Consider the following 26,924-nt stretch of genomic DNA (forward strand, 5'->3'; position numbering starts at 1 on the left):
TAGATTTGGGTTCTGTCCCCAGCTCTGCCACATTCAGGTCTTGTGACCTTGGGCAAGTTGCTGCTGACCTTTCTGGGTTTCACCCCTCTGAAGAATGGGGCACGGTCACATCTGGCATGTGAGACAGTAGCAGTTCAGCTTGAGCAACATAATGGAGTAGAGTCTTGATGCCCAACAGGGATTTAGGAAACATTGGTGGCCTTGAGATTCACCACTTGGGGTCATGCTCTTACCTTGGTGTTGTCTCAGACCTTATTCATCGTGGGTACATGTGCACTACCTCCTGGCCATCTTATCCTGAGAAAGATGGGGTCTTTTTGTTCCACCTATCGCAGGGTTCAGGAGGCAGTAGGGCCAGTTGAATGGTTGGAGTCAAAGGCTAAAGCTTTTGGGCCCCCATCCCTGGATCTGGGGCTAGGGTCTTCCCAAGGTCCCAATGGGAAGGGGCTGAAGATAAGGTCAAGTGATCAAAAGAGAGGGAGCTGGGGTGGAGAGGCTCAAAGCACTGCCCCCTTCTCCAGGAAGCAGTGCTGGAGGTATTCCTTCCCTATGTGGCCCCCTCCTCATAGACTTTCACTGTGATTCTCCCAGGCATCCCCCCACTCCATCACTTCAGGTTTTATAATCCTTCCCATTTCTATGAGGCTTCTTCTAAGTTCTCTCATATCCATGACTCACGTGGGAATAGCAGCAGCAGCAGCAATAGCAGCAGCAGCAGATTCTGTTCTTCTGGAAAGGGCTGGATGGATGAACTGGAAGCTGGGCCAGTGAGTCATGGGAGAGGTGGGAGAGGAGCAGGTACTGGAACTCCAAAGAAGCGATAGCTGGGAGGAGGTGGGTTAGCAGCTAGGGCCCTGACACCCACTCTGTGTGGAGCTGAGGATGAGAGCATGTGTGTGTGTGTGCACACATGTGGGTGTGGGTATGTGTAAAACAAATAACTGGAAAATGAATTCAATTATAAGGCACTTTTAATAGCTTTTTATATTTAATCTTGCTAATTTTGTGTATTGTGTAGCCAAACTGTAATTCTATTCTTCTCACTCACTTGCTCGTGAGAGTGGAGAGAGGGGAGACAGAGACAGTCCCATAGGAAGCAAAAAGCACCTCCCACCCTGGGGTCAGCCTAAGCCGGCTGTTGACCCTAAGAGCAGCAAGGAGCATGCTCTTGACAGAGCTGTCCCAAGGGGATCTGGGAATGGCCTCAGCTCTGTCTACAGGGCAGTTTATCTGCTGGTGGTTACTGAGTAACTGAAGACAGTTCAGCCTGAGTCAGGCAGACCCAGGTTCAAATCCAAGTTAAGCCAGTGCTTTAATTTCATAGAGGCTCACTCTCTCCATCTGTTACTAGGTGTACCGGTTAATAATGCAGATTTTGTAATAAAAGAAAACACGCCAATTTCAAGAGATATATCAAAAGTGCTTTATTCAAAGTAATGTCCATCACTAGCTACACATTTCCCCCATCTTTAAGGTAATTTGTGGATACCATCCCAATAGAACTTTTCTTGTTTTGAGGCAAACCATTCAGAGATCCAATTTTCTACTTCTTCGTACGTTTTGAAGTGCTGCTCAGAAAGTGCGTGTGCCATCGATCAGAACAAGTGATAATCTGAAGGAGCAAGGTCTGGTGAATATGGCGGGTGGGTTAATACTTCCCAGGCAAGATCTTTTAACATGTCTTTAACTGGTTTTGAAGTGTGTGGATGGTGCATCATCATGAAGCAAAATTACTTTGCCGTGTCTTCTGGCCCATTCGGTCATTTTATGATCAAAGTGTGGTTCAAATTGATTATTTGTTGTCGGTAGCAATCAGTATTAATGGTTTCACCTGGTTTTAGAAGCTCATAATATACCACACCTTCCTGATCCCACCAAATGCAGAGCATTGTCTTCTTTCCGAAGCGATTTGGCCTTGCTTTCGATGTTGATGGTTGACCTGGATCAAACCATGATTTTGTGCATTTGGGATTCTCAAAATAAATCCACTTTTCATTACCAGTCACAATTTGATGCAAAAAAGACTTTCTTTCATGCCGTTGAAGCATCATTTTCCATTTGTCTCTCGTTCAGCTGATGTGGCACCCATTTTCCTTCCTTTAAAATCTTCCCCATTGCTTGTAAATAATCAGAAATTGTTTGCTGAGCAACGTTTAATCTTTCTGCAAGTTGTTTTTGAGTTTGACACACATCTTCATCCAATAATGCTTCTAATTGTTGGTCTTCAAACTTTTTCGGTTGACCTGGATGTTCTTTGTCTTTCACATTGAAATCATCACTTTTAAAGCGTTCACAAGTATCTTGAGTGGAGCATGTTCACCATAAGCTTCCCAAAGTATACGGTAAGTTTCAGCAGCACTTTTCTTCAAAATAAAGTAATGAATTAAAACTTTCCTCCACTCTGCCAGAGGCAAATCAACTGTGTGTCCACTCACCTCCAAGCAGCTTGTCATCTTTGGAATTTGGTTCTCCTAATTGGTGCCTCATGACTTCAGCTCTCTGATGGGCTAAATAAAAGTTATGATTTTGCAGATTTTCTGGCTTTATCACTGTTAGGCCAGGAACGATGATCTCTGTGGCTTCTTCCAAGTCTTGGTATCCTTTCTGTAAAGGGGGACACTGATGCCCTCTCAGAGACCCAGGTGGTGGCTCAGCTAGGCCCTGTCTGCCATGACTGCCCCCCTCCCAGAGGCCTGGGGAGAAGGTGCATTGACAGGCTGGGGCAGCTCTGACTGGGCTGGCATGGTTTGGGATGGGGGTGGAGGTGTCTTCTCCTCCTTATAGGCTCCACACAAGGCAGCTTCTCTAGCATGGCCTAAGCTGGGCTGGGGACTCAGCACCAGGGTCAGCTCCCCTGGAGCAGCTCCTCTGCCCAGCCCCTCATTTTCCCAGTAACTGGCTGAGGGCCCCACTCCTGTGCTTGGATTGGCCCGTGAGCTCCTGGGCACAGAGAGTGCTGCCCAACATTTCCTTCTGTCTCACATCCAAGGCCCTGCCCACTGGGTGTAGCCCTTGCGCCTTTCTGCTCCTTTACTGTAGCAGACTCTCCTTCTCTGAACCTCGGTTTCTTCCCATAACTCTCTGGTTCAGCAGAAGGCTTTGGGGAGCCTCATGTTGGGACATTCTGGGTGAGGCTTCTCTGGTCTGTATGGGGACCATGGCTTAGGCCCACAGCAGTGGGACAGGGCTGGTTACACTGAGCCTTCGGTGCCTCCAACTGCTCCTGACATTACAGAACCCGCAGCTCTGGGGCTGCAGTGGGGAAGCTGAGGTGGGAAGCCACTTGCCTGCAGAACCACAAGGTCAGGCTGGGTCTTTCTCTTTCTTGTTGGCAATGGTAGGACCTGGAAGAGCAGCTGGCCATAGTCTGTGGCCATGCCCCATGTCTGTGGTGGGAGCTGGTGGGACCTAGGCTGAGGACCCCAGGAGGTCCTTCCTAGGCAAGAGCCCTTAGCCTCTGCTTTGTCCTTAACCCAAGGGGTTGGGCTGGGTTGGGTTCCCTGGGCCCCAAAGTGGAGGACTGATAACTTGAGACTGGCCAGGGCAGGTTCCAGAAATTTCCCAGCACAACCTCTCAGGACAATGCAGTGGGCGGGGAAGGGGTTGGCTCCTTCAAGGGTCAGGTCAGAAGCCCTGGGGGCCACAGAAGTAAATGTGGGGAGATACTTCTGGGCCTTGCCCAGAACTTGCCCTGCCTGATTGTGTTTCCTAGCCCAGCAAACTTCTCCTTGGAGAACCACTTCAGGCCTCCTTGCCTTGGTTTTTGTTCCTGCTCCAAACTCCGTCCCCTCCACTGGTCACATGGTCTGGTAGCTGCCTGATTTCTGGTCCTTGAGCTTTTCTTGGGGGCATGGAGGGTTCTGGTGGACAATAACTGCTTAAGGGCCTGAAGGAGGCTGCTGCCACCTTGGACCACATCCCTCCTGCCACTGTGGCCTGGCTGCATAGCCTAGTGGAAACACTTGCTCTCTGTGAGCCTCAGTTTCCCTCTCTCCCACTCAACTTCTTGGGGGCTGCAGGTTAGAGATTGATCTAGGCAGGCCTCAGTCTTTGGGTGCCCATCTCCTCAGGCCTTTTCTGAGCCTCTGTCTCTGTTGCCCTGCCCCCACTTCTTCAAATCCTTATTTATTCAGAGTCCTGACCTACTTCTTCAGGAAGCCTGACCTGATGCCTTAATCCTCACAGAGCTGAGTCTAGACCTTCTGATGGTGTCTCCAGTTGCTTCCTTCTCCTTCGCACATACTCCTGGCTCTGTGAGGGGCTCCAGCTACAGAGACCACTCGGCATGGCCTGGTGGGCAGGAGACCCGTTATACTCAGCAGTAGGCCAGTGTGATCCATGGTGGGGTGGGGAGGAACATAGTAATGTGGGAGCTCAGAGGGAGCAGCACCTTCTGCCCCAGGGCCAATGAGAGATTGGTGCTGCACCCTGTAGGAGAGGATGGGGATAAGGAGATCTTGGGGACAGAGACCAGGCTAGGAAGGGCCCTGAATGCCAAGTAAGGAACCATGAGGTCTGGCCTCCCTTATCAGGCAGAAAGCACTGGGAAGAGACCCCCAATTGAGTGGCATGATCCTGAGAGCAGACCTTTCCATAATGCCTGGAAACTTCCACCCATACCTTATTCCTGGTGGTCTCCTGTTTGTCTTCTGATCTCTGTTCCAAGGACACTTCCTCAGGGGAGCACTCCCTGAACACTGTCCATGTTCTCAGGGAACCCTGGCCATCATCCCAATCTGCCTTCTCCAGTGTGATCATTGACATCAATCAGGCTTTAAGGCCACTGAGGTAGGCATCAGAAGGGTTTGGTTGTACCCTTCAGTTCCTGGCACAGAGTAGGTGCTTAATAATGCTGACTGTGTGCATATCAGGGCATAAGTCCATGAGCACCAGTGGAGGGGCTGCCAGGCTCAGTGAGGGGGAGTAATTGGGGAGCATGGACCTCCAGTGAGGTGAGGGCAAGGCTTGGGTCTCAGTCAGAGCTGTGCTCCCTTTGTGTGTCATTAGGCTGCTCTTTAAAGAGTTGCTTGTTTGGTGGAACAAAAGCCATCTCTGGCACCTCAGTGGGCGGGCTGCCTTGCTTGCTCCCTTCAGAAATGCTTTGAGAACAGGTGGACTGAGCCAACTTGTCATCCCCAGGCTGGCTGGTGATTCTAGGGAGTGGGAGCAGCCACAGGGGCCATGGGAGGCAGGACTATTGGTGGATCCAGCCCTGACTTCAATGGAATTATTTTTTAAATCTGTAAGAGAAAGGGTGCATTTTAAACCTTTGTTCCATCAAGGCATCCCAAGGGGAAAAGAAGGGATAGGAGGCAAACGGAGAGTTGGGAGAGGGATATACACAGGGCCAGAGGCTTCCAGGGGAGGGGAGCTGCCTCAGAGAGCCCTGAGGACAAGCTGTTTGGTCCCCAGCCCTTTTAAATTGTTTAAAAGCTCCAAATAGCGAGAGGGACAGTAGAGTTCATTGTATCAAGTTATCTCCTCTGTTTCAGGCAAAGATCAATCTTCTGGGTTGAGAGAAAGAGAAAGAAAATGGGAGGCGAAGGAAAAAAACCCTCCCTGGACCAATTTCTGTGGCTAACATGATTACTTGGCTGCCTGGCAGCAATGCCAGCTGTTGGCAGGCATCCTGGTCCCCTGCCAGTTATGCTCAGTTGCCAGCTGCCCCCAAGGCCTTCTCCTGATTAGGACAGGTTCGCAGGTGTGAGAGTTCCAGACCCCCCTGAGGCAGGGCTGCCAGGCCTGGCATCCTAAGAGGCCTTGAGTCCCACTGTACTTCAAGGTGTAGCTTATGCTTTAGCTGCCTTTGTCTTAGCCTTGTGCCCACCTCCCTGCCTTTGCTCAGAAGGTCCTGCCTTGCCGAGTGTGCCTCTGGCTACCTCCCACTTCTTCATATGGGAGGTGGTTTGTGTAGGGAACAGGAACACTTTGGAGCCAAAGAGAGATGGCTCTGCCTGTTCATTCATTCATTCATTCATTCATTCATTCATTCATCCATCCACCCATTCATTCATACACACATTTATTCATGCATGCATTCACTCATTCAACAAATATTTACTGAGCATCTACTATGTGCTGAGCACTGCACATGGTATAGGCATGGACATAGAGCCAACAAGATGGACATGGTTCCTCACTGCCTTGTAGAGTTTATGTTAGGAGACACATAGGAAAGAAGGACACAAATAAATAAGAAGATAATGTCAGGTGGGGGTAAATACTATGAAAAATGGAGGAGATTGGGGTGCATGGGGGTTTTTCACCTAGGATGACCAGGGCAGATAAAGGAGGACCATTTGAACAAAATGATAGGAAAGTTAGGGAAGAGCATTGTGAGCAGAAGGAGCAGCATGGACAGAGACCCTGAGACTGGCCAGCGTGAGATAGCAGGTGATTTCTGGGCAGTGAGCAGGCTCGAGTAGTCTGGACTTAATTATCTCTGCATGGAAACCCCTTGCTTCTGGCAGGGTAGTGACAGGATCCAATCTGTACCACTAGCTGGCTGGGGTGGTAGTTTGGGGCCAGGTGGGAGCCTGTGAGGCAGTAGGCTGCTACTGTAGTAAATCAGGCCAGCATTGAAAAGAAGCCTTGTGGGGGAGTTGCCGGGAGAACTGTCAGATTTTGCTGATGGCTTAGGTGTGGGGTGTGAAAGAGAGGAGTCAAGGTCAAGGAAAATATAATTTTGGGGATAGAAATGAAGAGTTCTGTTTTGGACAGGTCTGTTAGATGAGCTAGTGGAGATGACAGGCCTCTCGGACACATGCAGTTGATGCTCAGGAGAAAGCCGGGACTGGGGCTTGGCTGGGAGACCAAGCCAAGGACTGTGCAGACAGGAGAGAAAAGAGAGCCTGGAGAGCCTTGGGGCCTTGGATGTTTGGAGGAGGTGGGGCAAAGGGGAGGAAGACATGGGAGGACAACCAGGAGAAACTATGCTGGTAGCCCAGAGATAAAGTACAAGTCAGAGAATGACCAACTGGGTTTGGCAAAGGGGTTTCTGGGAACCTTGATAAAAGAAGTACAGTGGACAGGTGGGAATGAAAGCCCAACTGGAGAGAGTGCAAGAGAACTGGAGGTGAGGGTGGGGTGAGATGGTTACTCTCTTGAGTTTTATTATAAAAAGGAGCAGAAAAATGGGAGGGCATGTGGGATGGAGGAATCTCCTTCCCTCTTTCCCTCTCTCCCTCCACAATATTGAGGCATATTGATATGCATTTTTAAATAAAATCTTTATTGTTGAAAGTATTACATAGGTGCTCCTTTCCCCCCCCCCCCCCCCCATTAACCTCTTCCAGCCTGCTCCCATCGCCCCCTCCCAGGCCCTCACCACCCCATTATCTATGTCCACAGATTATGCATATATGCATACAAGTTCATTGTTGATCTCTTCCCACCCACCCATCCCTACCTTCCCTCTGAGGTTCAATAGTCTGTTCATGCTTCTATGACTCTAGGTCTGTTTTTTATCATCAGTTTATTTTGCTCATTCGATTCCACATATGAGTGAATCTGACTGGCTTATTTTGCATAATACTCTCCAGGTCCATTTATGCTGTTGCAAATGGTAAGAGTTCTTTCTTTTTTATTGCTGTGTAGTATTCCATTGTGTAGATGTACCACGGTTTTTTTTATCCACTCATCTGCTGATGGACACTTATGCTGTTTCCAAGTCTTACCTTATTATAAATTGTGCTGCTATGAACATAGGAGTGCATATATTCTTTCTGATGACTGTTTCAGGTTTCTTAGGATATATTCTTAGAAGTGGGAGTTCCATTTTTAATTTTTTGAGGAGACGCCATACTATTTTCCACAGAGGCTGCACCAGTTTGCATTCCTATACTAGGGTTCCCTTTTCTCCACATCCTCGCCAACACTTGATGTTGGTTGATTTGTTGATGGTAGCCATTCTGACAGGTGTGAGGTGATATCTCATTGTTTTGATTTGCATCTCTTGGATGACTAGAGACTTTGAGCATTTTTTCACATGTGTCTTGGCCTTCTGCATGTCCACTTTGGAGAAGTATCTATTTAGGTCCTTTGCTCATTTTTAATTGGATTGTTTGCCTTCCTTTTGTTAAGTTGTATGAGTGCCCTATATATTTTGGAGATTAACCCCTTATCAGATATACTAGAGGCCCAGTGCACATGTTCGTGCACCGGTGGGGTCCCTCAGTCTGGCCTGTGCCCTCTCGTAATCTGGTGGCGATCAGGCCAAAACTGCAGTCTGACGTCCCACAAGGGATGTAGCAATGTGGGAAGTGGAAGGCGGCCAGGGAGGAGCCTGAACCAGGGCTGGGCACTGCTCCCGCTCATCCCAGTTCCATTGCACCTGCCACTGCCGCCGCTCTCCTCTCTGGTAGCACTTCTGGCTGAGTGGTGTTCCCACTGTGGGAGCACGCCGACTACCAGGGGGCAGCTCTTGTGTTGAGCATCTGCTCCCCTGGTGGTCAGTGTGTGTCATAGCTACCGGCCGGTCATCCAGTCATTTAGGCTTTTATACATATAGATCATTGGCAAATATGTTCTCCCATGTAGTGGGCTCTCTTGTTATTTTGATGGTGGTTTCTTTTGCAGTACAGAAGCTTTTTATTTTAATGTAGTCCCATTTGTTCATTTTCTCATTAGTTTCCATTGTCCTAGGACCATGGTCGGCAAACTGCGGCTCGCGAGCCACATGCGGCTCTTTGGCCCCTTGAGTGTGGCTCTTCCACAAAATACCATGGCCTGGGCAAGTCTATTTTGAAGAAGTGGCATTAGAAGAAGTTTAAGTTTAAAAAATTTGGCTCTCAAAAGAAATTTCAATCTTTGTACTGTTGATATTTGGCTCTGTTGACTAATGAGTTTGCCGACCACTGTCCTAGGAGATGTATTGGTATGAGAGATGCTTGAGATGTTGGTGCCTATGGTTTCTTCTTCTAGGACTTTTATGCTTTCACATCTTACATTTAAGTCTTTTATCTATTTTGAGTTTATTTGTGTATATGGTGTAAATTGGAGGTCTAATTTTATCTTTTTGCATGTGTTTATCCAGTTTTCACAGCACCATTTGTTGAGGAGACTGTCCTGACTCCATTGTATGTTCTGGCCTCCTTTGTCAAATATTAATTGACCATAATGGTGTGAGTCAATTTTTGGGGTCTCTGTTCTGATCCATTGGTGTATATGCCTGTTCTTGTGCCAGTATCAGGCTGTTTTGAATACAGTGGCTTTGTAGTATATAGTTTGATATCTGGTATTGTGATCCCTTCTACTTCGTTCTTCTTTCTCAAGATTGCTGCAGCTATTCGAGGTCTTTTGGTTCCATATAAATTTTTGGAGTATTTGTTCTAGCTCTGTGAAGTATGCCATTGGTCTTTTAATAGATATTGTGTTGAAACTATAGATTGCTTTGGGTAGTATGGACATTTTAATGATGTTAATTTTTCCAATCCATGAACATGGTATATGTCTCCATTTGTTTGTGTCTTACTCTATTTCTTTTTTCAATGTACTGTTGTTTTCTAAGTATAGGTCTTGGTTAAGTTTATTCCTAGCTATCTTATTTTTTGTTGTTGTTGTTGCAATGATAAATGGGATTGCTTTTTTAGTTTCCCTTTCTGAGAGTTCATTATCTTAATAATAAAAGCCCAGGATTGTAATGACCGCTCACGACCAAACGCTGACCATCCGGAAGTCAGTGCTTGGTTGCCCAGCTGCAGCCTGGCGACCCAGCACTGACTGCCCAGGTGGCTGAGACCCAGAAAGTGAGTCAGGATCTGATCTGCAGCCTCAGTGGAAGCTGTTGATCAGTGTACTTACCTCTCTCTTTCTCTCCCTCTTTCTTTCTGATCTTCGCCAGCAGCCAGGCTTTTCTTTCTCTCCCGGCCTAGGTGGGGGCTGCTGTTAAGCCCTGCCTCTTTGATCAGGCTCAGAGATGGGCCTGGAGATGCTGACTGGCATAGGAACCGACCAATCAGAACCAAATAAGGGTGCTGTGAAGAATCAATGGCTGTCTAGGAGGCAGAGGTTCTGATGCTGACTGGCATAGGAACCAACCAATCAGAACCAAAGGTGAGTGCTGTGGGGAACCAATGGGTGTCTAGGAGGCGGAGCTTTTGGTGCTGATTGGCATAGACACTGACCAATCAGAACCAAATAAGGGTGTTGTGAAGAACCAATGGCTGTCTAGGAGGCAGAGGTTCTGACGCTGACTGGCATAGAAACTGACCAATCAGAACCAAATCTGGGTGCTGTGAGGAGCCAATGGCTGCCTAGGAGGCAGAGCTTTTGACGCTGACTGGCATTGAAACCGACCAATCAGAACCAAATCTGGGTGCTGTGGGGAGCCAATGGCTGCCTAGGAGGCAGAGCTTTTGATGCTGACTGGCATTGAAACCGACCAATCAGAACCAAATCTGGGTGCTGTGCGGAGCACCCAGGGATCGGGCCTAAACTAACAGGCAGACATCCCGCAAGGGGTCCCCAATTGGAGAGGATGCAGGCTGAGTTGAGGGAATCCCCCCTCTGTGTACGAATTTCATGCACCGGGCCTCTAGTTGGTGTATAAAAATGCAATCAATGTTGATTTTGTATCCTGCTACCTTGCTGAATTCACTTATTAAGTCTAATAGTCCCCTGGTAGTGTCCTTAGGGTTTTCTATGTACAATGTTGTGTCATCTGTGAATAATGAGAGTTTTACTTCCTCCTTTCCAATTTGGATGCCTTTTATCTCTTCTTCTCTGATTGCTGTCTCTAGGACTTCCAGTACTATGTTGAATAAGAGTGGTGGAATCAGACATTCTTCTCTTGTTCCTGTTCTTAAAGGAAATGCTTTTAGTTTTTGCCTATTGAGTATTATGTTGGCTCCAGGTTTGTCATATATGGCCTTTATTATGTTGAGGTATGATTCCTCTATTCCCACTTTACTGAGAGTTTTTATCAAAAAGGGTGCTGGATTTTGTCGAATTCTTTTCCTGCATCTATTGATATGATCATGTGGTTTTAATCTTTCAATTTGTTTAGGTGATGTATCATATTTATTGATTTGTGAATATTGAACCAGCCTTGCATCTGTAGAATGTTTCACTTATGTATTCATTGGTTGACTCTTGCATGTGCCCTGACTAGGGAATCAAATGCACAACCTTGGTGTATTGGGACTTTACTCTAACCAACTGAGCTACCTGGCCAGGCCAGCCTATGAACTTCTTCAGGGTATGGGCCATGCACTTTTCAGGCTGGACACATCTAGGCCAGCAGTTCTCAAATTGTGGTCCTCAAATGGCAGTATCAGAACCATCTGGGAGCTTATTAGGAGCTTGTTGGGTTCTTGGGCCCAACCTGGACCTGCTGAATCAGAAACTCTTGTGATGGGGCCACCAACTTGTATTTTCACAAGCCCTCCAGTGACTCTGATGTACCCACAGGTACTAATGGGAAATCAAGGCACAGTGAGGGGAAGGGCTGGTCCAGGATTATGGGGAGAGCCCATGACAAAGCTGAAATGATTCAGGTCAAGGTCCCAGTTAGAGGTCCCAGAAGGAGAAGGCCACCACATCTGGACCTCGGAGGGAGGATCCAGGGTTCATTGCTGTATGTCAAAGGCTCGAGAGCCAGAACGTGTGTATGAGTGGGGCAGCTGCTCTCTCTGGTGTATGTCCCTTGGGCCATGTGGAGCTGTGGGCCTATGGCAGGGAACCCCCCCACCCCCCCCCAGATAACTGTCCCTCCTGTGGCCCCTGCAGAATTTTACAGAAAGTGGAGTGAGTCTGGCGTTCTTACACTGCCCGGGACTTTGCAGAGGGCAGGGTCCAGGTTTCCTCCTCTGTCTGTCCCAAGTCTGTGGATAGAGGCTTAGGTGGGGTTGATTGTAGGAAGGGTCCTATGGGCCAGGAGTCTGCAGGCATCATCTGTCACCTTACCACTTTCTACTGTCTGGATTAATGGATGAGGTACGGGCTGGGAGTTTGCAAGGCAGGTTTCAAGGATGCTATTTTCCTCTGCTCAGTGCTTTCTCTGCCACCTCTTTCTTCTCTTCCATCTCCTGGAGCCTACCTTTCCCTTCCATCAGCCAGGAGCCTGTATGTATGTGTAGGGGAGGGGAGGTGCTATTGAGTTGCAGGGTGAAGAAGGGGGTGAGAAGGTTTGGGGACAGTTTCCTGGAAGAAAGGAGGAGAGTAGCTTTTTACTGTGACAGGCTCAGGGTGCTGGGGGCCCCTGGCTGTTTGGGTCCCAGGGATACCTGGCTCAGGCACTAGCCAGGAGTGAGTCTTGGGAATCCTGGAGGTCTCTCATTAAGCAAGGGCATAGCTGTGGGTCACATAGGTAAGGTGGGCCTGCCTGTGGGGGAAGGCCAGCACATGGTTGAGGCTGCGGGTGCTTTGGGCTCCATCAGGCTCTGGCCTCAGGGGCCTGGTTGTGCCCTGTGATTCATAAGCATTTATGGGCCATGATTCTTGTGCATGAGAACATGGTTCCATGAGGGCCTGCAGGGATGGGCTACAGCAAGTCTTGGGAACAGACACTTTTCCATTCCCCAAGCTTCCTTTGTCTCCTCGGACATCAGTTTCAAGGCAGCTTTGCTGAGTTGTCATTTCTAGGAGGGCTTCTGGCTTTAATTTGGTGCCAGGGGGCTCAACTGTGTCTGCTGAGTCAGCCTGCTGAGTGAGCATGGGGATGTGACATGGGGGAGGTGGCAAGTTCCCCCCAATCCTTTCTCACTAGCAGCTGGCAGGAGGGGTGAGCGTGGGGCTATCCTCTCCATCCTCACATTGCAGGGCAGGAAGTAATTGAGATGGAGTTGGAGTTCTTGCTTCACTCCTGTCTGTGTGACCCACTTGCCTGCATCTCCTTTGTAAAAGGGGCTCCTCAGAGGGCATCCTCCTGGGTGTTGTGTGGAGAAGGCCTACTATGGAACCTGGCACACATTTGCTCAATGAATGTTAAAATGCACATTTTGCTGCATGGACTGAGTTCTGCATGTGCAGAGCCTTGGGCCAGGCATGGGGTAGGACTGGTTACTGGGAAGTGTCTGTAAGACTCTCTAGAACAGGGAGGGGCAGCCCTCAGCAACTCAAATGTCCTTGCACAGTCCAGCACAGCCTTCTTGCCATTCTAGCTAGGAGAAACTGCCCAGTAGACTCAATCCAGGTAGACTGCCTAGAGGAATAGTGTTAATAACTATTAATTTGATGTGGTCGGTCATCTCTTTTATGTGCACAAGAAACCTTTTTCATAGTTTAATTAGCTCATTAATTTAAATAACAACCCGTGAAAGGGAGCAGTTTATTTTCTTCCTAGGTGGGGGGACAGACCCTGGTAGCTGAGGTAGGATTCTGCCCAGGTCTCCTATCCAGGCCCCACGGTCTTCCATCGCTCCCACTACCCTGCACATTGCTCCCCAGTTTGGGGCCACCCATTGGGAGGGACACAGTTGGTCACCATGTCCCCTGGCGAGGCACCCAGGAACTGGGGTTTGCCCTCCAAGAAGCCATAGTATGTGGAGTGGGAGCTGGAGGCTGCATCAAGTCAGCGGGGATGCCTCTTTGGACCAGGCCACAGGGCTGTGAGATGGAGCCACTGGGCCAATCTGTTGGGTTCCCTCTCTGGGACACATCTATCCTTCTGGACATGACCCATTCCCCTCTCTTCCTGTCTACACACTGACAGCCCCTCTGCTCAGCGTTTGTGCCCTTCTCAGCTGTCCTCCCCAGACTACTACCATCCCTTCGTTGACAAAATGGGCCCAGCCCCATTTGCTTCAGCGAGGAACAGCTCCAGGTGCTGCTGCCCCAGACCCTGTGGGGCTAAGTATGGGTTGTCTGCCGCACTCGGGAAGTCCTGGAAACAGGCCAAAGGAGGGGCAGGCAACTCAGTGAGCCCACAGAGGCAGGATTTAGCAGCAGGCAAGCTGTTCCAGGGCAGAGCCAGGAAGGGGCAGGTTCAAATCCATGAGGCTGGCTGTAGCAGACTGAAGGGATGTCACCCAACACACCTGCCTGCAGAATCTGATGCTGTTGATTACTTATGACTCATGGGACAAATATGTCATTTTTGCAATAGAAGAAACCTGTGCTGGATCAGAGCCTTGTGTGCTGGGGGTTAGGGAACTTGGCAGGGGAGGCATTATGCGAATACGGGAACCCCAGTTATAACAACAGCATCTCTGAGGGCAGAATGAGGAGCCTCAGGTCACACCAGGGCTCCATGCTCTTCACACAGGTAACATAATTTGTTCCTCGTACAGGAGAGGGATGTTATTAGCCCTGTCTCCACATGAAAAATGGAGGCCAATATAGGAAAGATGAGTTGACCCAAGTCACAGAAGAGGCAGAGCTGGAATTGAATGAACGAGTCCTCTAGCCTGCTGGGGGTGGGGGCCAACGGAAGGCACCAGGAACAGATAGGGCTCTAGTGCTGGGCTTTAGCTGTTTGGGGCATTAGTCATGCATGGTTCAGGATATGTGTGCATGTCCATGTGTGATGCCCCCTCCCCACTTCAGCAGAAAGCCCTCTGGGCAGCTAGGATGGGGAGCAGCTCTTTACCACCTCCTACAGTGCTGGTACCTGGAGCCTGCTCTCCTGCACATGCCTCTCATGGCTCTGCCCAGACCCTCATCAAGCTGCCTGCCAGGAAGGAGGGGTGCCCAGGGCGAAAAGGTGCCCCAGGATAATAAAAATAATTAGTGGATAAGACATTGTATGCCCAGCATGGGTAAGTGACAATTCTTCTGTTATTCCCATTCTGCTGCTGAGGAAATTGAGGCCAGAGGGGTGTAGTGACCTGCCCAAGGTCACACAGTTAGGCAGTTGGAGGGCAGGATTCTGGCTCTGGTGGTGTGGGGGGCTGATGGGCCCAGCTCTGGTTTGCTTAGTGAGCAATCCCAGAAGAGTCCCTCAGGAGCTGAGGAGCCAGGGTCCTTCCTAAGCCCTTCTGTGGGCCAGGCAATTTCTTACTGTCCCATGTTATAGAGGTGGAAGCCGAGGCTCAGAAGGGGCTCAGGCCACCCTGGTGCCAAAGTCTGGCCTTTATCCCCCACCATGTTACCTCAGAATGTTTGGTGACTCCCTTTGCCCACTCATCTCCCCATTGCTACTTGGGGAGTAAATGCACCCAGTTCTGCACCCCCAGGCCTGATGCCTGCTCATGCAGCTGGAGGGAGGGGAGGTCCTGGGCCAGTCCAGACATCAAATAACAGAGACAGGATCAGCTCCAGATGGTGGTGGGTAGGGACTGGGCTCTCATCTCAGGTTGAGCCTCCCCACCTGGGTCCTTTCTACCACCTGAGGCAGTATGAGTAGTTGTTAAGAACGTGGGCAGTGGTATCAGACAGCCTGGTGTGAATCCCAGCTCCAGTACTTACCAGCTGTGTGACCTTTGACATATTGCTTAAACTCTCTGCCTCAGTTTTCTCACCTGGAAAAGGAAGGATAGTGGAACCTACTCACAGTGCTGTTAGAGGATTAACTGGAGTGCTCACGTACTGCACCAGGAGTGATGCCCAGCACATAGTAGGCACTTGATATATTCTAGTCACAGTTGCCAGGGTTGTTATTAGCAGGACTATGGGATGTTCTAGGATGAGAACAGATCCTCCCAGCTCCCGAGTGCAACTAGAAGCCAGAGATGAGGGGATAGAGCTGGAGCCTTCCTCAACCTGCCCCTGCCCCTGCTCCCCTTCTCCAAACCTCAGGCTCTGAGTTTTTCATTACTTGGGGAGGAGATATGTGTGTGGGTTTTATTTTTGGCTTTATTTTTGTTCCATTTTACATGTTAACTATTTATACCCACCTTATTCCTTCAAGTATTCTTAAGGGCTTCAAGCATACATGTGATACTGAGAAAGCCTTAATCCAGAGCTGGGAAATAGGATGCAATAGGAAGAATAGGCTCAGGGAACTTAGACCATGGACACACAGGGCCTGAGGTTGAGCTGAATATTTGGGCTTGTGCTTCCTGGTAGTCAGAGTGAAGAGGGAAACATCAGTTAGAGATTCACACTGTCCTCAGGAACAGAGTAGCTTAGGGCCCCAGGAGTGGTTTCCCAGGAAGAGAGGTCTTAGGGGAATGGGATATAAAGGCCTCTACACTTGTCAGGTTGGATCCAAGCAGCCCCTGCCCTCCTGCTTGGCCACGCCCTGCCGTTAGGACAGTGGGTTCACTGGATTCACATGGGAGTGGGGACAGAGAACTTGTGGTTAGACTGGGTGGGGAGCCTGCAGATGGTGCAGTACCATCTCATTCTTTTCACTTGGCACCTGGGCTCAGGGAGGCAGAGCTTGGTGAGCAGTGAGGTGGACCACCAGAGCTGGGCTGATCCTGCTGGGTCCATCCCCCAGAGGTAGAGTCTGGTTCAAAAGGCCCCTCATAAAAAAAAAAAAGGCCCCTCATATACCATCTGTCAACCCTTTCATTTTACAGGTGGGGAAACTGAGGCCTAGAAGGGAATTTGAGTACCTACTGTGTGCCAGGTGTTTTAAAGCCATCACCCACTTCTTCCTTACTGTGCCCTGTGGGTGTGCAAGAAGCTGAGCTTAGTGTGGCTGAGTAACGTGCTCAGGGCCACATGGCTGGGAAGCTGAGGAGCCAGGCTTGAACCCAGGCCTGTCTGGCCACAGGAGACGGGAGATGTGTGGTGCTCCCTTCTGTCAAGATCTTGACTGGCTAAAGTGGGGGCTGCATCTGTTCAGCCATTCCTGCATGCCACAGAAACTCAGGATTTGGGGAATGGAGGTCAGATCTGGGTCAGGGAAGCTGGCCAACTTAAAGCAGGAGGACCCTCTCTCCCTGCACAGGGTGATGCTGGGGCACCACACTATTCGGCCAGCATGTGTGGGGTGGGCCCTGGGCCACAAACTCTGATGTTTGTGCCCCTGCCTCAAGTTCCCCAGCCCAACCCCCACCCCCAGCTCCGGTTTCTTCTGTCCAGCTGGGCTCATGTACCTGCAGGGCAGGGTCTGCCCAGTCTGCTTCTCTCCTCAAGAACCCTCAGTGCATTCCCACTGCCTGCCCATGGCTCCGGTTCCCTGTGCCCGTCCTTCTAGCTCTCAACTCAGAGCCTAGCTCAGCCCTTGGGGCTCCCCCACACCCCTTCTCATGACCTAACTCTGCAGGTACCAACCTTAGCCCTCTTCACCCCAACCCACTGGTTCCTGAACTGCTTAGGGTAGGACAGGGTGACCTGCCTCCCTCCCAGTGCTGGCTGAACTCTTGGGGATGTGGGGGCTCCGTAAAGCCTTGCAGGGAAGGAGAGTAAAAGAGAATGGACATTTAGCAATCACAGGGGATGCATCTCCAGTTTGCAGAACCTTGCCAAGTCCAGAGCTCAGAACAGCCCCATGAAACAGGACATCAATAACATACCGAAAGCAAGCCCAGCGGATCCTTCCATAGTGCCTGCTGCATGCCAGGTGCTGTTTCAGGCATTTTCAAATCTTTGTTTATTGAATCCTCACCCCCGCCTATGAGGTGGTTCTACAGAAGAAAACACTGAAGCAGAGAGGTTAAGTAACTTTCCCAAAGTAACACAGTCCATAAGTAGCCAAGTGGAGATCTGAAGCCAGGCAGTCTGGATTCAGTAGAAAGGAAAGAGGCCCACCATCTACTATGCTTCCATCATAGTGCAAGCATTTGGCATATGCTGTCTCCTTGGCTGCTCATAAGGGCTGGCAAGGGAGTAGTGTGGCACTTACTTTACAGATGAAGAAACAGGCTCCAAGGGGATGAGGCCTGCCCAAGTCACACATCTGGGAGGAAGTGGATGAGGTGGGCTTCCCATTAGTTCCATCTGATTCCAAGCTGGAGCTGCCCTAGAGGTTGGAGGAGGGGCAGGAGTGAGATTGTGAAAGCTCTCTTCCAGGTGTGTCCATCACGCAGGGCCCAGTCCTCAGTAGGAATTAGGCAAGTTCTGGGGGCTGGACTCAGGCAGGCCCTGGGGCAGCCCACCTGCCCTACGCTGGTGGTCACATGGTATGGCTGTGATAAATGGGCTGCTGGCAGGCTGAGTATTAATCACACCGCCAGGTTTTGAGAGAGGCAGCTGCCTGAAATGCCTGCACTGGGGCAGGATCTCTCACCATTTGGCCTGGCTGGGCAGGGAGGTGAGGAGGCAGCCAGCGGCTGTCTCTGCGGGCAGTTGGTTGGAGTAGGAGCCGTCTGAGGAAGGAGACACAGCCCGACCTGGGTCTTATCTGAGAAGCTTGGTTTGAAGGGTCTTTTTTTTTGCCCCATTTGTATGTCTTTTCAGAAATGTTTATTCAAGTCCTTTGCCCATTTTTTGACTGAATTATTTGTTTTTTGGTATTGAGTTGTAGGAATTCTTTATATATTCTGGATATTAACCCTTTATCAGACATATGGTTTGCAAATATTTTCTACCATCCCATGTTGCCTTTTCACTCTGTTAATTGTTTCCTTTGCTGTGCAGAAGTTTTCAGTTTGATATAGTCCCATTCATCTATTGTTGCCTGTGCTTTTGGTGTCATATCCAAGAACTAATTGCCAAATCTAATGTCATGAAGTTCTCCTCCTGTTTTCTATTAGGAGTTTTACAGTTTTGGGTCTTTAACGTTTTTGTGTGGTGTAAGTTAAGGGCCCAGCTTCATTTGTTTGCATATGGATATTTAGAAACTGAACATAGGCTGTAACAACTGCAAGCTCATTCTTTCCTATGTAATGTCTATATATCCAGGTCCCCTGAGAACAGGACCCACATCCTTTCCTCCCTTTGGATGCTGATGCCCCCAAGGCAGGGCCTGAATCCTCACTGGGGTCTTGTGAACGTCAGGGATGCAGGCTTCTGCTCCACCCATCTCCAGAGCCTCTGGACTGGGTCAGGAGCTCTGTGATGGAGTAGACATGGTTGTCCAGTATCATTCTATGGAGTAGGATTTGGGCAGGACCAAAGACAATTGGTGTGACAATGTCAAGACTGGTCATTGATCTGTGGGAGAAAGGTCACCAGTGAGGCACCCTAAGCCTCTGGCCTCATCCTGTTCCAATTTTCTTCTGGTGACTTAGGTGATGGTGCAGAGTCCACATTTGCCAGCAAGAGGCAGTTCTCACCTTGGGTAGACAGCCAATGGAATTTCTTGGCTAAAACCCACCAAACCACCTGGAATTTTAGAGCTGGAAAAATGAAGGTCTGCACTTGGGCACTAGAGATCAATGGCCAGGGGATGGGCACATGAATGAGGACTGGGCAGTTGCTGCCACACACCCTCTGGCAGTGCTGAGCTTCTCTCTCTTGAGCCCACTGGCACATGTTCAGGAATTTTTTGAGCCGCTTGTTCAATACAGGCATCTCAGGTGCTCTGTCTTTTCCAGGTCTGGTGGATGCAGGCTCCACCTCTGATGGGGCTGCCTGTGAAGCCAGGGGATTAACAGGCTTTGCCACTAGCTTTCTGTGTGACCCAGGAAGGCCTTGCCCCCTCCCTGGGCCTAAGGTTCTCCATCTGTAAAATAACCATTATTTCCTTCTTGTGAGGGAATTTTGAGAGTTAAACAAGATGATGGATGTGAGTCCCTTTCTTGTGAATCAGTCATGCTGTTATTATTACCTCTCTGGGCAGGACTTGTTGGTTGTTCTGGGATCCCTCAAACACCCCTGAGACTCAGGTCGGGGTAGGTAGTCATGGGCAGCGTGTGTCTGGCTGTGTCAGTGCTGGAGTGAGGGGGAGCAGACACTGGGGTAACTGGGCAAGAGCAAGGGCCCCTGCCTCTTTCAGCTTGGGGCAGGGAGGGGGAGGAGCCCAGGTGACTGGTTTGTGCCCACTATATATAGCCGCTCAGACATGCACACCCATCTATTTCTGTGTTCTTCCTCCTACTGGGGTGTGGGAGGGGAAGGAAAGTAGAGCATCTAAAAATATAGCGGGGGGCAAAATCTCCCAGAGCCTGAGCCTCAGCCGGAGTGATCTATCTCATTTTCTTGCCTCTGCGCCTGCACCCTGAGCTTACCTCACAGTCGCCTTCACTCCTTTTGGAACCTTAGGGGTATTACCTCTGACCACACTCATGCAACCTTCCCCTGGCGCCCTTTCTGTGGGCTTGGGGTCTTCCTGCCCCATTCCACTTGGTGGAAACTGAGGCCTGGAGAGGTCTTGCTTTGGTGGGCCCACAGGCTCCCAGGGTTCTGCCATGGCCCCTCTGGATGCCCGGAGCCTCCCCACGCCATAGGGCCTTGGACTCTGGCAGGTTTAGGACTTGGCTCTGCACTCACGTGTGACAATATCTTTCCTCTGAACCTCAGTTTCTCATATACAGGGGCTAAATGAAACCATTACCTGGTAGGTGGTGATGAGAACGGAAGGAGAGGTGCAGGTAAAGCTGGACATGGGGCCAGGCACTTAAAAAGCACTCAGGCCCAGCCCGCGTTGACCTATGAACCAGGAGTTCAGGGTTCCATTCCCTGTTGGGGCACATGCCTGGGTTGCAGGCTCGATCCCCAGTAGGGGGGCGTGCAGGAGGCAGCTGATCAGTGATTCTCTCTCATCACTGATGTTTCTATCTCTCTTTCCCTTCCTCTCTGAAATCCTATCTAATAATAGAGTACCATGTAAATTACCATCACTCTGCTACGCCCACGATTGGGCGGCGGGAGGCTGGGGGGCGGGACTCGGAGTGGCCTATCTGGCCATTGAGAGGCACGGATCCACTGCCACTGAGTGGGGCTACGCTGCTGTTGAGAGGTGCAGGGGGCGGGACTCCTGACCCCTGTGCCTCTCAACGGCCAGATCCGGGGCCGCTGAGGGGTCCCGCCCCCTGCACCTCTCAACAACAGGGTAGCCCCCCTCTGTGGCCGCGGACCATCAAAAGTGGGGGAGCGAGCTCCGGCCTCAGTCAGCGAGCCACGGAAACCACGGAAACCCGGCAGAGGATGGAGAGCAGCGACGAGGAAGACATGGAGAAGCACCGCATCCACCTACGCCCCGTCACCCTGCGCACACGCTGCACCTCCTGCCCTGTGAAGTCCGGGTTAACCGGCCCGCCCCTGTGGGGCGCTTTTTCACCCCGGCCATCAGGGTCCCGATGGACTCGAAGTGTCGTTTCGGGGCCGCAGTCTGAGGGGCGAGGAGGTGGAGGTGCCGCCTGGCCTGCTGGGATACGTGATGGTGATGGAAGAGAAGTCGGTGGGGAAGCAGGATTTTTCAGCAGGATCCCACAAGGACGAGCAGGAGCTGGTGGAACCCCTGGAGGCGCTGGAGCGGGACTTCGACCGCTTTATTCGTGCCTCCGCCAGTTTCAGCCGCTTCACCCTGTGGGGCCTGGAGAGCATCCCTGGCCCGGATGCCAAAGTGCGTGCGGCCCTGACCTGGCCCAGCCTCGCCGAAGGGATCCATAAACAGGTGCCGCAGGACTGAGAACCAGCGCTTGAAACTGGAAGCCACCGATCCCTTCACCAGCTCTCCACTTTGGATCCACTGAGTCCACCACCCCAATAAATGAGCTCTTTCACAGCAAAAACAAAAACAAAAACAAAACAAAAAAAAACAAAAATGGGGAACCTGGGTGCCTGTCTGCTCCGGCACCAGGCCTTTCAGAAGCCTCTGCTGAGCCGGAGGCTTCTGAAAGGCCTGGTGCACCAGCGGACAGGCATCCAGCTCCACCACGAAAAGTGAAAGCGTGTAGGGGACCCTACACGTGCATGATTCAATCATGCACTGGGCCTCTAGTCAGTAATAATAATAATAAAAAATTAAAAGCACCTAGTAAGTCAGCCCTTATCACCTTTGTTGTTATTATTTTCTTCATGTTTGTCCTGACAGTGAGTCCCTCTTTTCCTGAGGCCAGGGACCTCTAAGCCCCATTTCCTGAGGCTTTGCTCAGTGCAGTGTTGTTTAAGATGACTTTTCCTGAGGGCAGGTCTGCATCCTGGTGCACAGTATGAGGGCAGCCTGCCCCCACAGCCTTCAGGAGGTGACAACTTTGCTGAGGAAGGCAGGTCCAGTCTAAGGGTGAGTGAGCATCTGCCTCAGGCTAGGCTTCCACTCTATGGGCAGGTAGAGTGGGATGGGCTTTTGCCAATCCCACTTTAACATTGGAATCCTGGAGAGCAGAGAGGGAAAGCCATGGTCCCTGAGTCACACAGTTGGAATGGCAGGCCTGGAACAGAGGCTATCTGAATTCTCTGGATTCCCAAGTCTCTGGTTGTGGGGCCTCTCATCTGCCTGTCTCTCCTGTGGACTGAGGGAGCCTCCAGGGGCCTCTGTGAAGGCTGAACCCCCTAACCCCCATGCTCCTTCATGGTGCTTTTTGATGTCTTGCTGCCGACTGTGTCTGAACCTGGCCATGCAAGGGGTCCGAGGGATTGAAGCCTCCTGAGGCTGGGAGTGTGCACCCCTGGGTTTAGTGAACACCCTGTAGGTGCCTGTGTGATGGTTCAGTGTGACAATGTCAACCTACACAAAGTGGGGAGACTAGTTATTGAAGCCTACATTTCCATCAATGAACATTAATTCATTACCACATTTGTTTCCTTTTCCTCCATACTCACCCACACATCATACCAATGAGTTATTTTGACATTGTATAATTTTATCCATAAATGTTTCTCTAAAAGGTAAGAACCCTTAAAAAATATAACCATAATGCCATTACCATACTGTAAAAGTCAAATGTTACCTGGCACTTTTTTATTTTATTTTATTATTATTTTTTAAAAATATATTTTATTGATTTTTTACAGAGAGGAAGAGAGAGGGATAGAGAGTTAGAAACATCGATGAGAGAGAAACATCGATCAGTTGCCTCTTGCACATCCCCCACTGGGGATGTGCCCGCAACCAAGGTACATGCCCTTGACCGGAATCGAACCTGGGACCCTTGAGTCCGCAGGCCGACGCTCTATCCACTGAGCCAAACCGGTTTTGGCACTTTTTTTTTTTTAAATCTTTATTGTTGAAAGTATTACATAGGTCCTCCTTTCCCCCACTATTAACCTCTTCAAGCCCGCTCTCATTGCCTCTTTCCAGACCCTCATCACACCATTGTCTATGTCCATGGGTTATACACATATGCATTCAAGTTCATTGGTTGATCTCTTCCCACCCACCCTCCCCTGCCTTCCCTCTGAGGTTCAACAGTCTGTTCATGCTTCTATACTTTGGGTCTATTTTGGATCATCCGTTTATTTGGTTCATCTTTTTCTGACTGGCTTATTTTGCCTAGCAAAATACTCTCCAGGTTCATCCATGCTGTTGCAAATGGTAAGAGTTCCTTCTTTTTAATAGTGGCATAGTATTCCATTGTGTAGATGTACCACAGTTTTTTAACCCACTCATCTGCTGATGGGCACTTAGGTTGTTTCCAAATCTCAGTTATTGTAAATTGTGCTTCTATGAACATAGGGGTGCATACTAGTATATCCTTTCTGATTGGTGTTTCCGTTTTTTTTTTTTTTTTGGATATAATCCTAGAAGTGGGATTACTGGGTCAAATGGAAGTTCCATTTTTAATTTTTTGAGGAAACTCCATACTGTCTTCCACAGTGGCTGCACCAGTCTGCATTCCCACCAGCAGTGCACAAGGGTTCCTTTTTCTCCACATCCTCGCCAGCACTTGTCATTTGTTGATTTATTGATGATAGCCATTCTGACAGGTGTGAGATGCTACCTCATTGTTGTTTTGATTTGCATCTCTTGGATGATTAGTGACTTTGAGCATGTTTTCATATGTCTCTCAGCCTTCTGTATGTCCTCTTTCGAAAAGTGTCTATTTAGGTCCTTTGCCCATTGTTTTATTGGATTGTTTGTCTTCCTTTTGTAAAGTTGTATGAGTTCTCTGTAAATTTTGGAGATTAAACCCTTATCTGAAATAGTATTGGCAAATACTGAGTGGCCAGATTATTATGATCTCTGAATGCATAATAATCTAGCCACTCGGTGTATATCCTATATAATAAAAGGCTAAAATGCAAATTGTCCCCTCGACCAGGAGTTCGACCAGCAGGCAGGCCGGCCAACCGCCCATGTCCTTTCCCCCTGGCCAGGCTGGCCAGACCCCACCCATGCATGAATTCATGCACCAGGCCTCTAATATATATATATATAGAGAGAGTGGCCAGATTCTTATGCGTTCAGAGATCATAATAATCTGGCCACTCAGTGTATGTTCTCCCATGCAGTAGGCTTTCTTGTTTTGTTGATGATTTCTTTTGCTGTGCAGAAGCTTTTTATTTTGATGTAGTCCCATTTGTTTATTTTCTCCCCACTCTCCATTGCCATAGGAGCTGTGTCAGTAAAGATATTGCTACAACATTTGTCTGCTATTTTGCTGTCTATAGAGTCTTGTAGGATTTTTATGGTTTCCCGTCTTAGATTTAAGTCCTTTAGCCATTTTGAGTTTGTTTTTGTGTATGGTGTAATTTGGTGATGTAGTTTCATTTTTTTGCATGTATCTGACCAAATTTCCCAGCACCATTTATTGAAGAGACTGTCTTGACTCCATCGTATGCTCTTGCTTCCGTTGTCAAATATTAATTGAGCATAATGGCTTGGGTCGATTTCTGGGTTCTCTGTTCTGTTCCATTGGTCTATACATCTATTCTTGTGCCAGCAGCAGGCAGTTTTGAGAACTGTGGCTTGGTAATATAGCTTGATATCTGGTATTGTGATCCTTCCAACTTTGTTCTTCTTTCTCAGGACTGCTGTGGCTATTCTGGGTCTTTTTTTATTCCAGATGAATTTTTAGAGAGTTTGTTCTAAGTCTTTGAAATATGCATTGGTATTTTAATGGGGATTGCATTGAATATGTAGATTGCTTTGGGTAGTATGGACATTTTAATGATGTTGATTTTACCAATCCATGAACATGGTATGTTCTTCCATTTGTTTATGTCTTACTCCATCTCTTTTTTCAATGTCCTATAGTTTTCTGAGTACAGGTCTTTTACATCCTTGGTTAAGTTTATTTCTAGGTATCTTAACTTTTTTGGTGCAATGGTAAATGGGATTGTTTTTTTAGTTTCTCTTTCTGTGAGTTCATTATTGGTGTATAAAAAGGCCATAGATTTCTGGGTGTTAATTTTGTATCCTGCTACATTGCCAAATTCATTTATTAGGTCTAGTAGTTTTTTGTTGGAGTCTTTGGGGTTTTCTGTGTATAGTATCATGTCTTCTGCAAATATGGATAGTGTTACTTCTTCTTTTCCAATTTGGATGCCTTTTATTTCTTCTTCTTGTCTGATCGCTATGGCTAGTACTTCTAGTACTATGTCGAACTGGAGTGGTGAAAGTGGGCATTCTTGTCTTTTTCCTGTTCTTAGGGGAAATGGGTTTAGTTTTTGCCCATTGAGTATGATGTTGGCTGTAGGTTTGTCATATAGGGCTTTTATTATGTTGAGGTAAGATCCCTCTATTCCCATGTTGCTGAGAGTTTTTATCAAGAAAGGGTGTTGGATTTTATAAAATGCTTTTTCTGCATCAATTGATATGATTATGTGATTTTTTGTCTCTCAGTTTGATTATGTGATGTATCACATTTATTGATTTGTGGATATTGTACCATCCTTGCATCCCTGAATAAATCCCACTTGGTCATGGTGTATGATCTTTCTAATGTAATGTTGCATCCGATTTTCTAGAATTTTGTTGAGGATTTTAGCATCTATGTTCATCAAGGATATTGGCCTGCAGTTCTCTTGTTTTTGTGGTGTCTTTATCTGGTTTTGGAATTAGGGTAATGCTGGCTTCATAGAATGAGTTTGGAAGTGTGCCTTCCTCTTGAATATTTTGGAATAGTCTGAGGAGGATAAGTTTTAGTTCTTCTTTGAATGCTTGGTAGAACTCTCCTGTAAAGCTCTCCGTACTCGGGTTGTTTTGTTTTCTTTCTGGAAGATTTTTGATCACTGCTTCAATTACTTCAGTGGTTATTGGCCTATTCAGGTTTTTTTTATTCTTCCTGATTGAGTTTTGGGAGCTTGTATTTTTCCAAGAATATGTCCATTTCGTCTAGGTTGTCCATTTTGTTGGACTAGAGTTGTTCATAGTACTTTTTCATAATCGTTTGTATTTCTGTGGGATCGGTTGTTATTTAACCTCTTTCATTTCTGATTTTATTTATTTGGGTCCTCTCTTTTTGGTTCTTGGTGAGCCTGGCTAGAGGTTTATTAATCTTGTTTATCCTTTCAAAGAACCAGCTTTTGGTTTTGTTGATCTTTTGTATTGTGTGTTTTTTTTTGGTCTCTATTTCATTTATCTCCGCTCTCATCTTTATTACTTCCTTCTGCTTACACTGGGCTTCTCTTGTTGCTCTCTTTCTAACTCTTTGAGTTGTAGGGTTAGGTAATTTATTACCATTGTTGCTGCTGCTGCTTCTTCTTCTTCTTCTTCTTCTTCTTCTTCTTCTTCTTCTTCTTCTTCTTCTTCTTCTTTTTGTGGTAGGTTTGTAGAGCTATGAACTTTCCTCTCAAGACTGCTTTCATTGTGTCCCATAGATTTTTGATTGTTGTATTTTCATTGTCATTTGTTGCCATGATGCTTTTTATTTCTTCTTTGATCTCTCTGGTAACCCAGTCATTGTTTAATAGCATGCTATTTAGCCTCCAGGCGTTTGATTTTTAAAATTGTTTTTATTGTATTGATTTCTAGTTTTATGCCATTGTGAACTGAGATGTTGCTTGATATGATTTCTATCTTATTGAGTTTGAGGAGACTTTGCCTGTGACCCAATTTATGGTCTATCTTTAAAAATGACCCATGTGCACTTGAGAAGAATGTATATTCTGTGGCTTTGGTGTGAAATGTTCTGAAGATGTCAATTAATTCCATGTGTTCTAGTAAGTCATTTAGGATTGATGTTTCTTTGCTGATTTTTTTGTTTAGAGGATTTGTCCAATGGTGGTAGTAGGGTATTAAAGTTCCCTACTATGACTGTATTGCTATCAATCTCTCCCTTGATATCCTCCAGGAGTTTTTGTATGTATTTGGGTGCTCCTGTATTGGG

The 26,924-nt window shown here is 48.3% G+C and overlaps 1 protein-coding gene and 1 pseudogene across 2 annotated transcripts in view; both read left to right on the forward strand.

The window, feature by feature from the left end:
* The window catches only part of LINGO1 (leucine rich repeat and Ig domain containing 1), a 225,741-nt gene that overhangs the window by 74,588 nt on the left and 124,229 nt on the right, over positions 1-26,924 (forward strand). The gene's annotated exons all lie outside the window — the stretch shown is intronic.
* LOC307098771 (ribonuclease H2 subunit C-like) lies at positions 20,860-21,343 on the forward strand (annotated as a pseudogene). Its single transcript has one exon. The product of its transcript is annotated as a ribonuclease H2 subunit C-like (transcript).

Source organism: Cnephaeus nilssonii, assembly GCF_951640355.1.
Source record: "Cnephaeus nilssonii genome assembly, chromosome: 4".
Lineage (NCBI taxonomy): Eukaryota > Metazoa > Chordata > Mammalia > Chiroptera > Vespertilionidae > Cnephaeus > Cnephaeus nilssonii.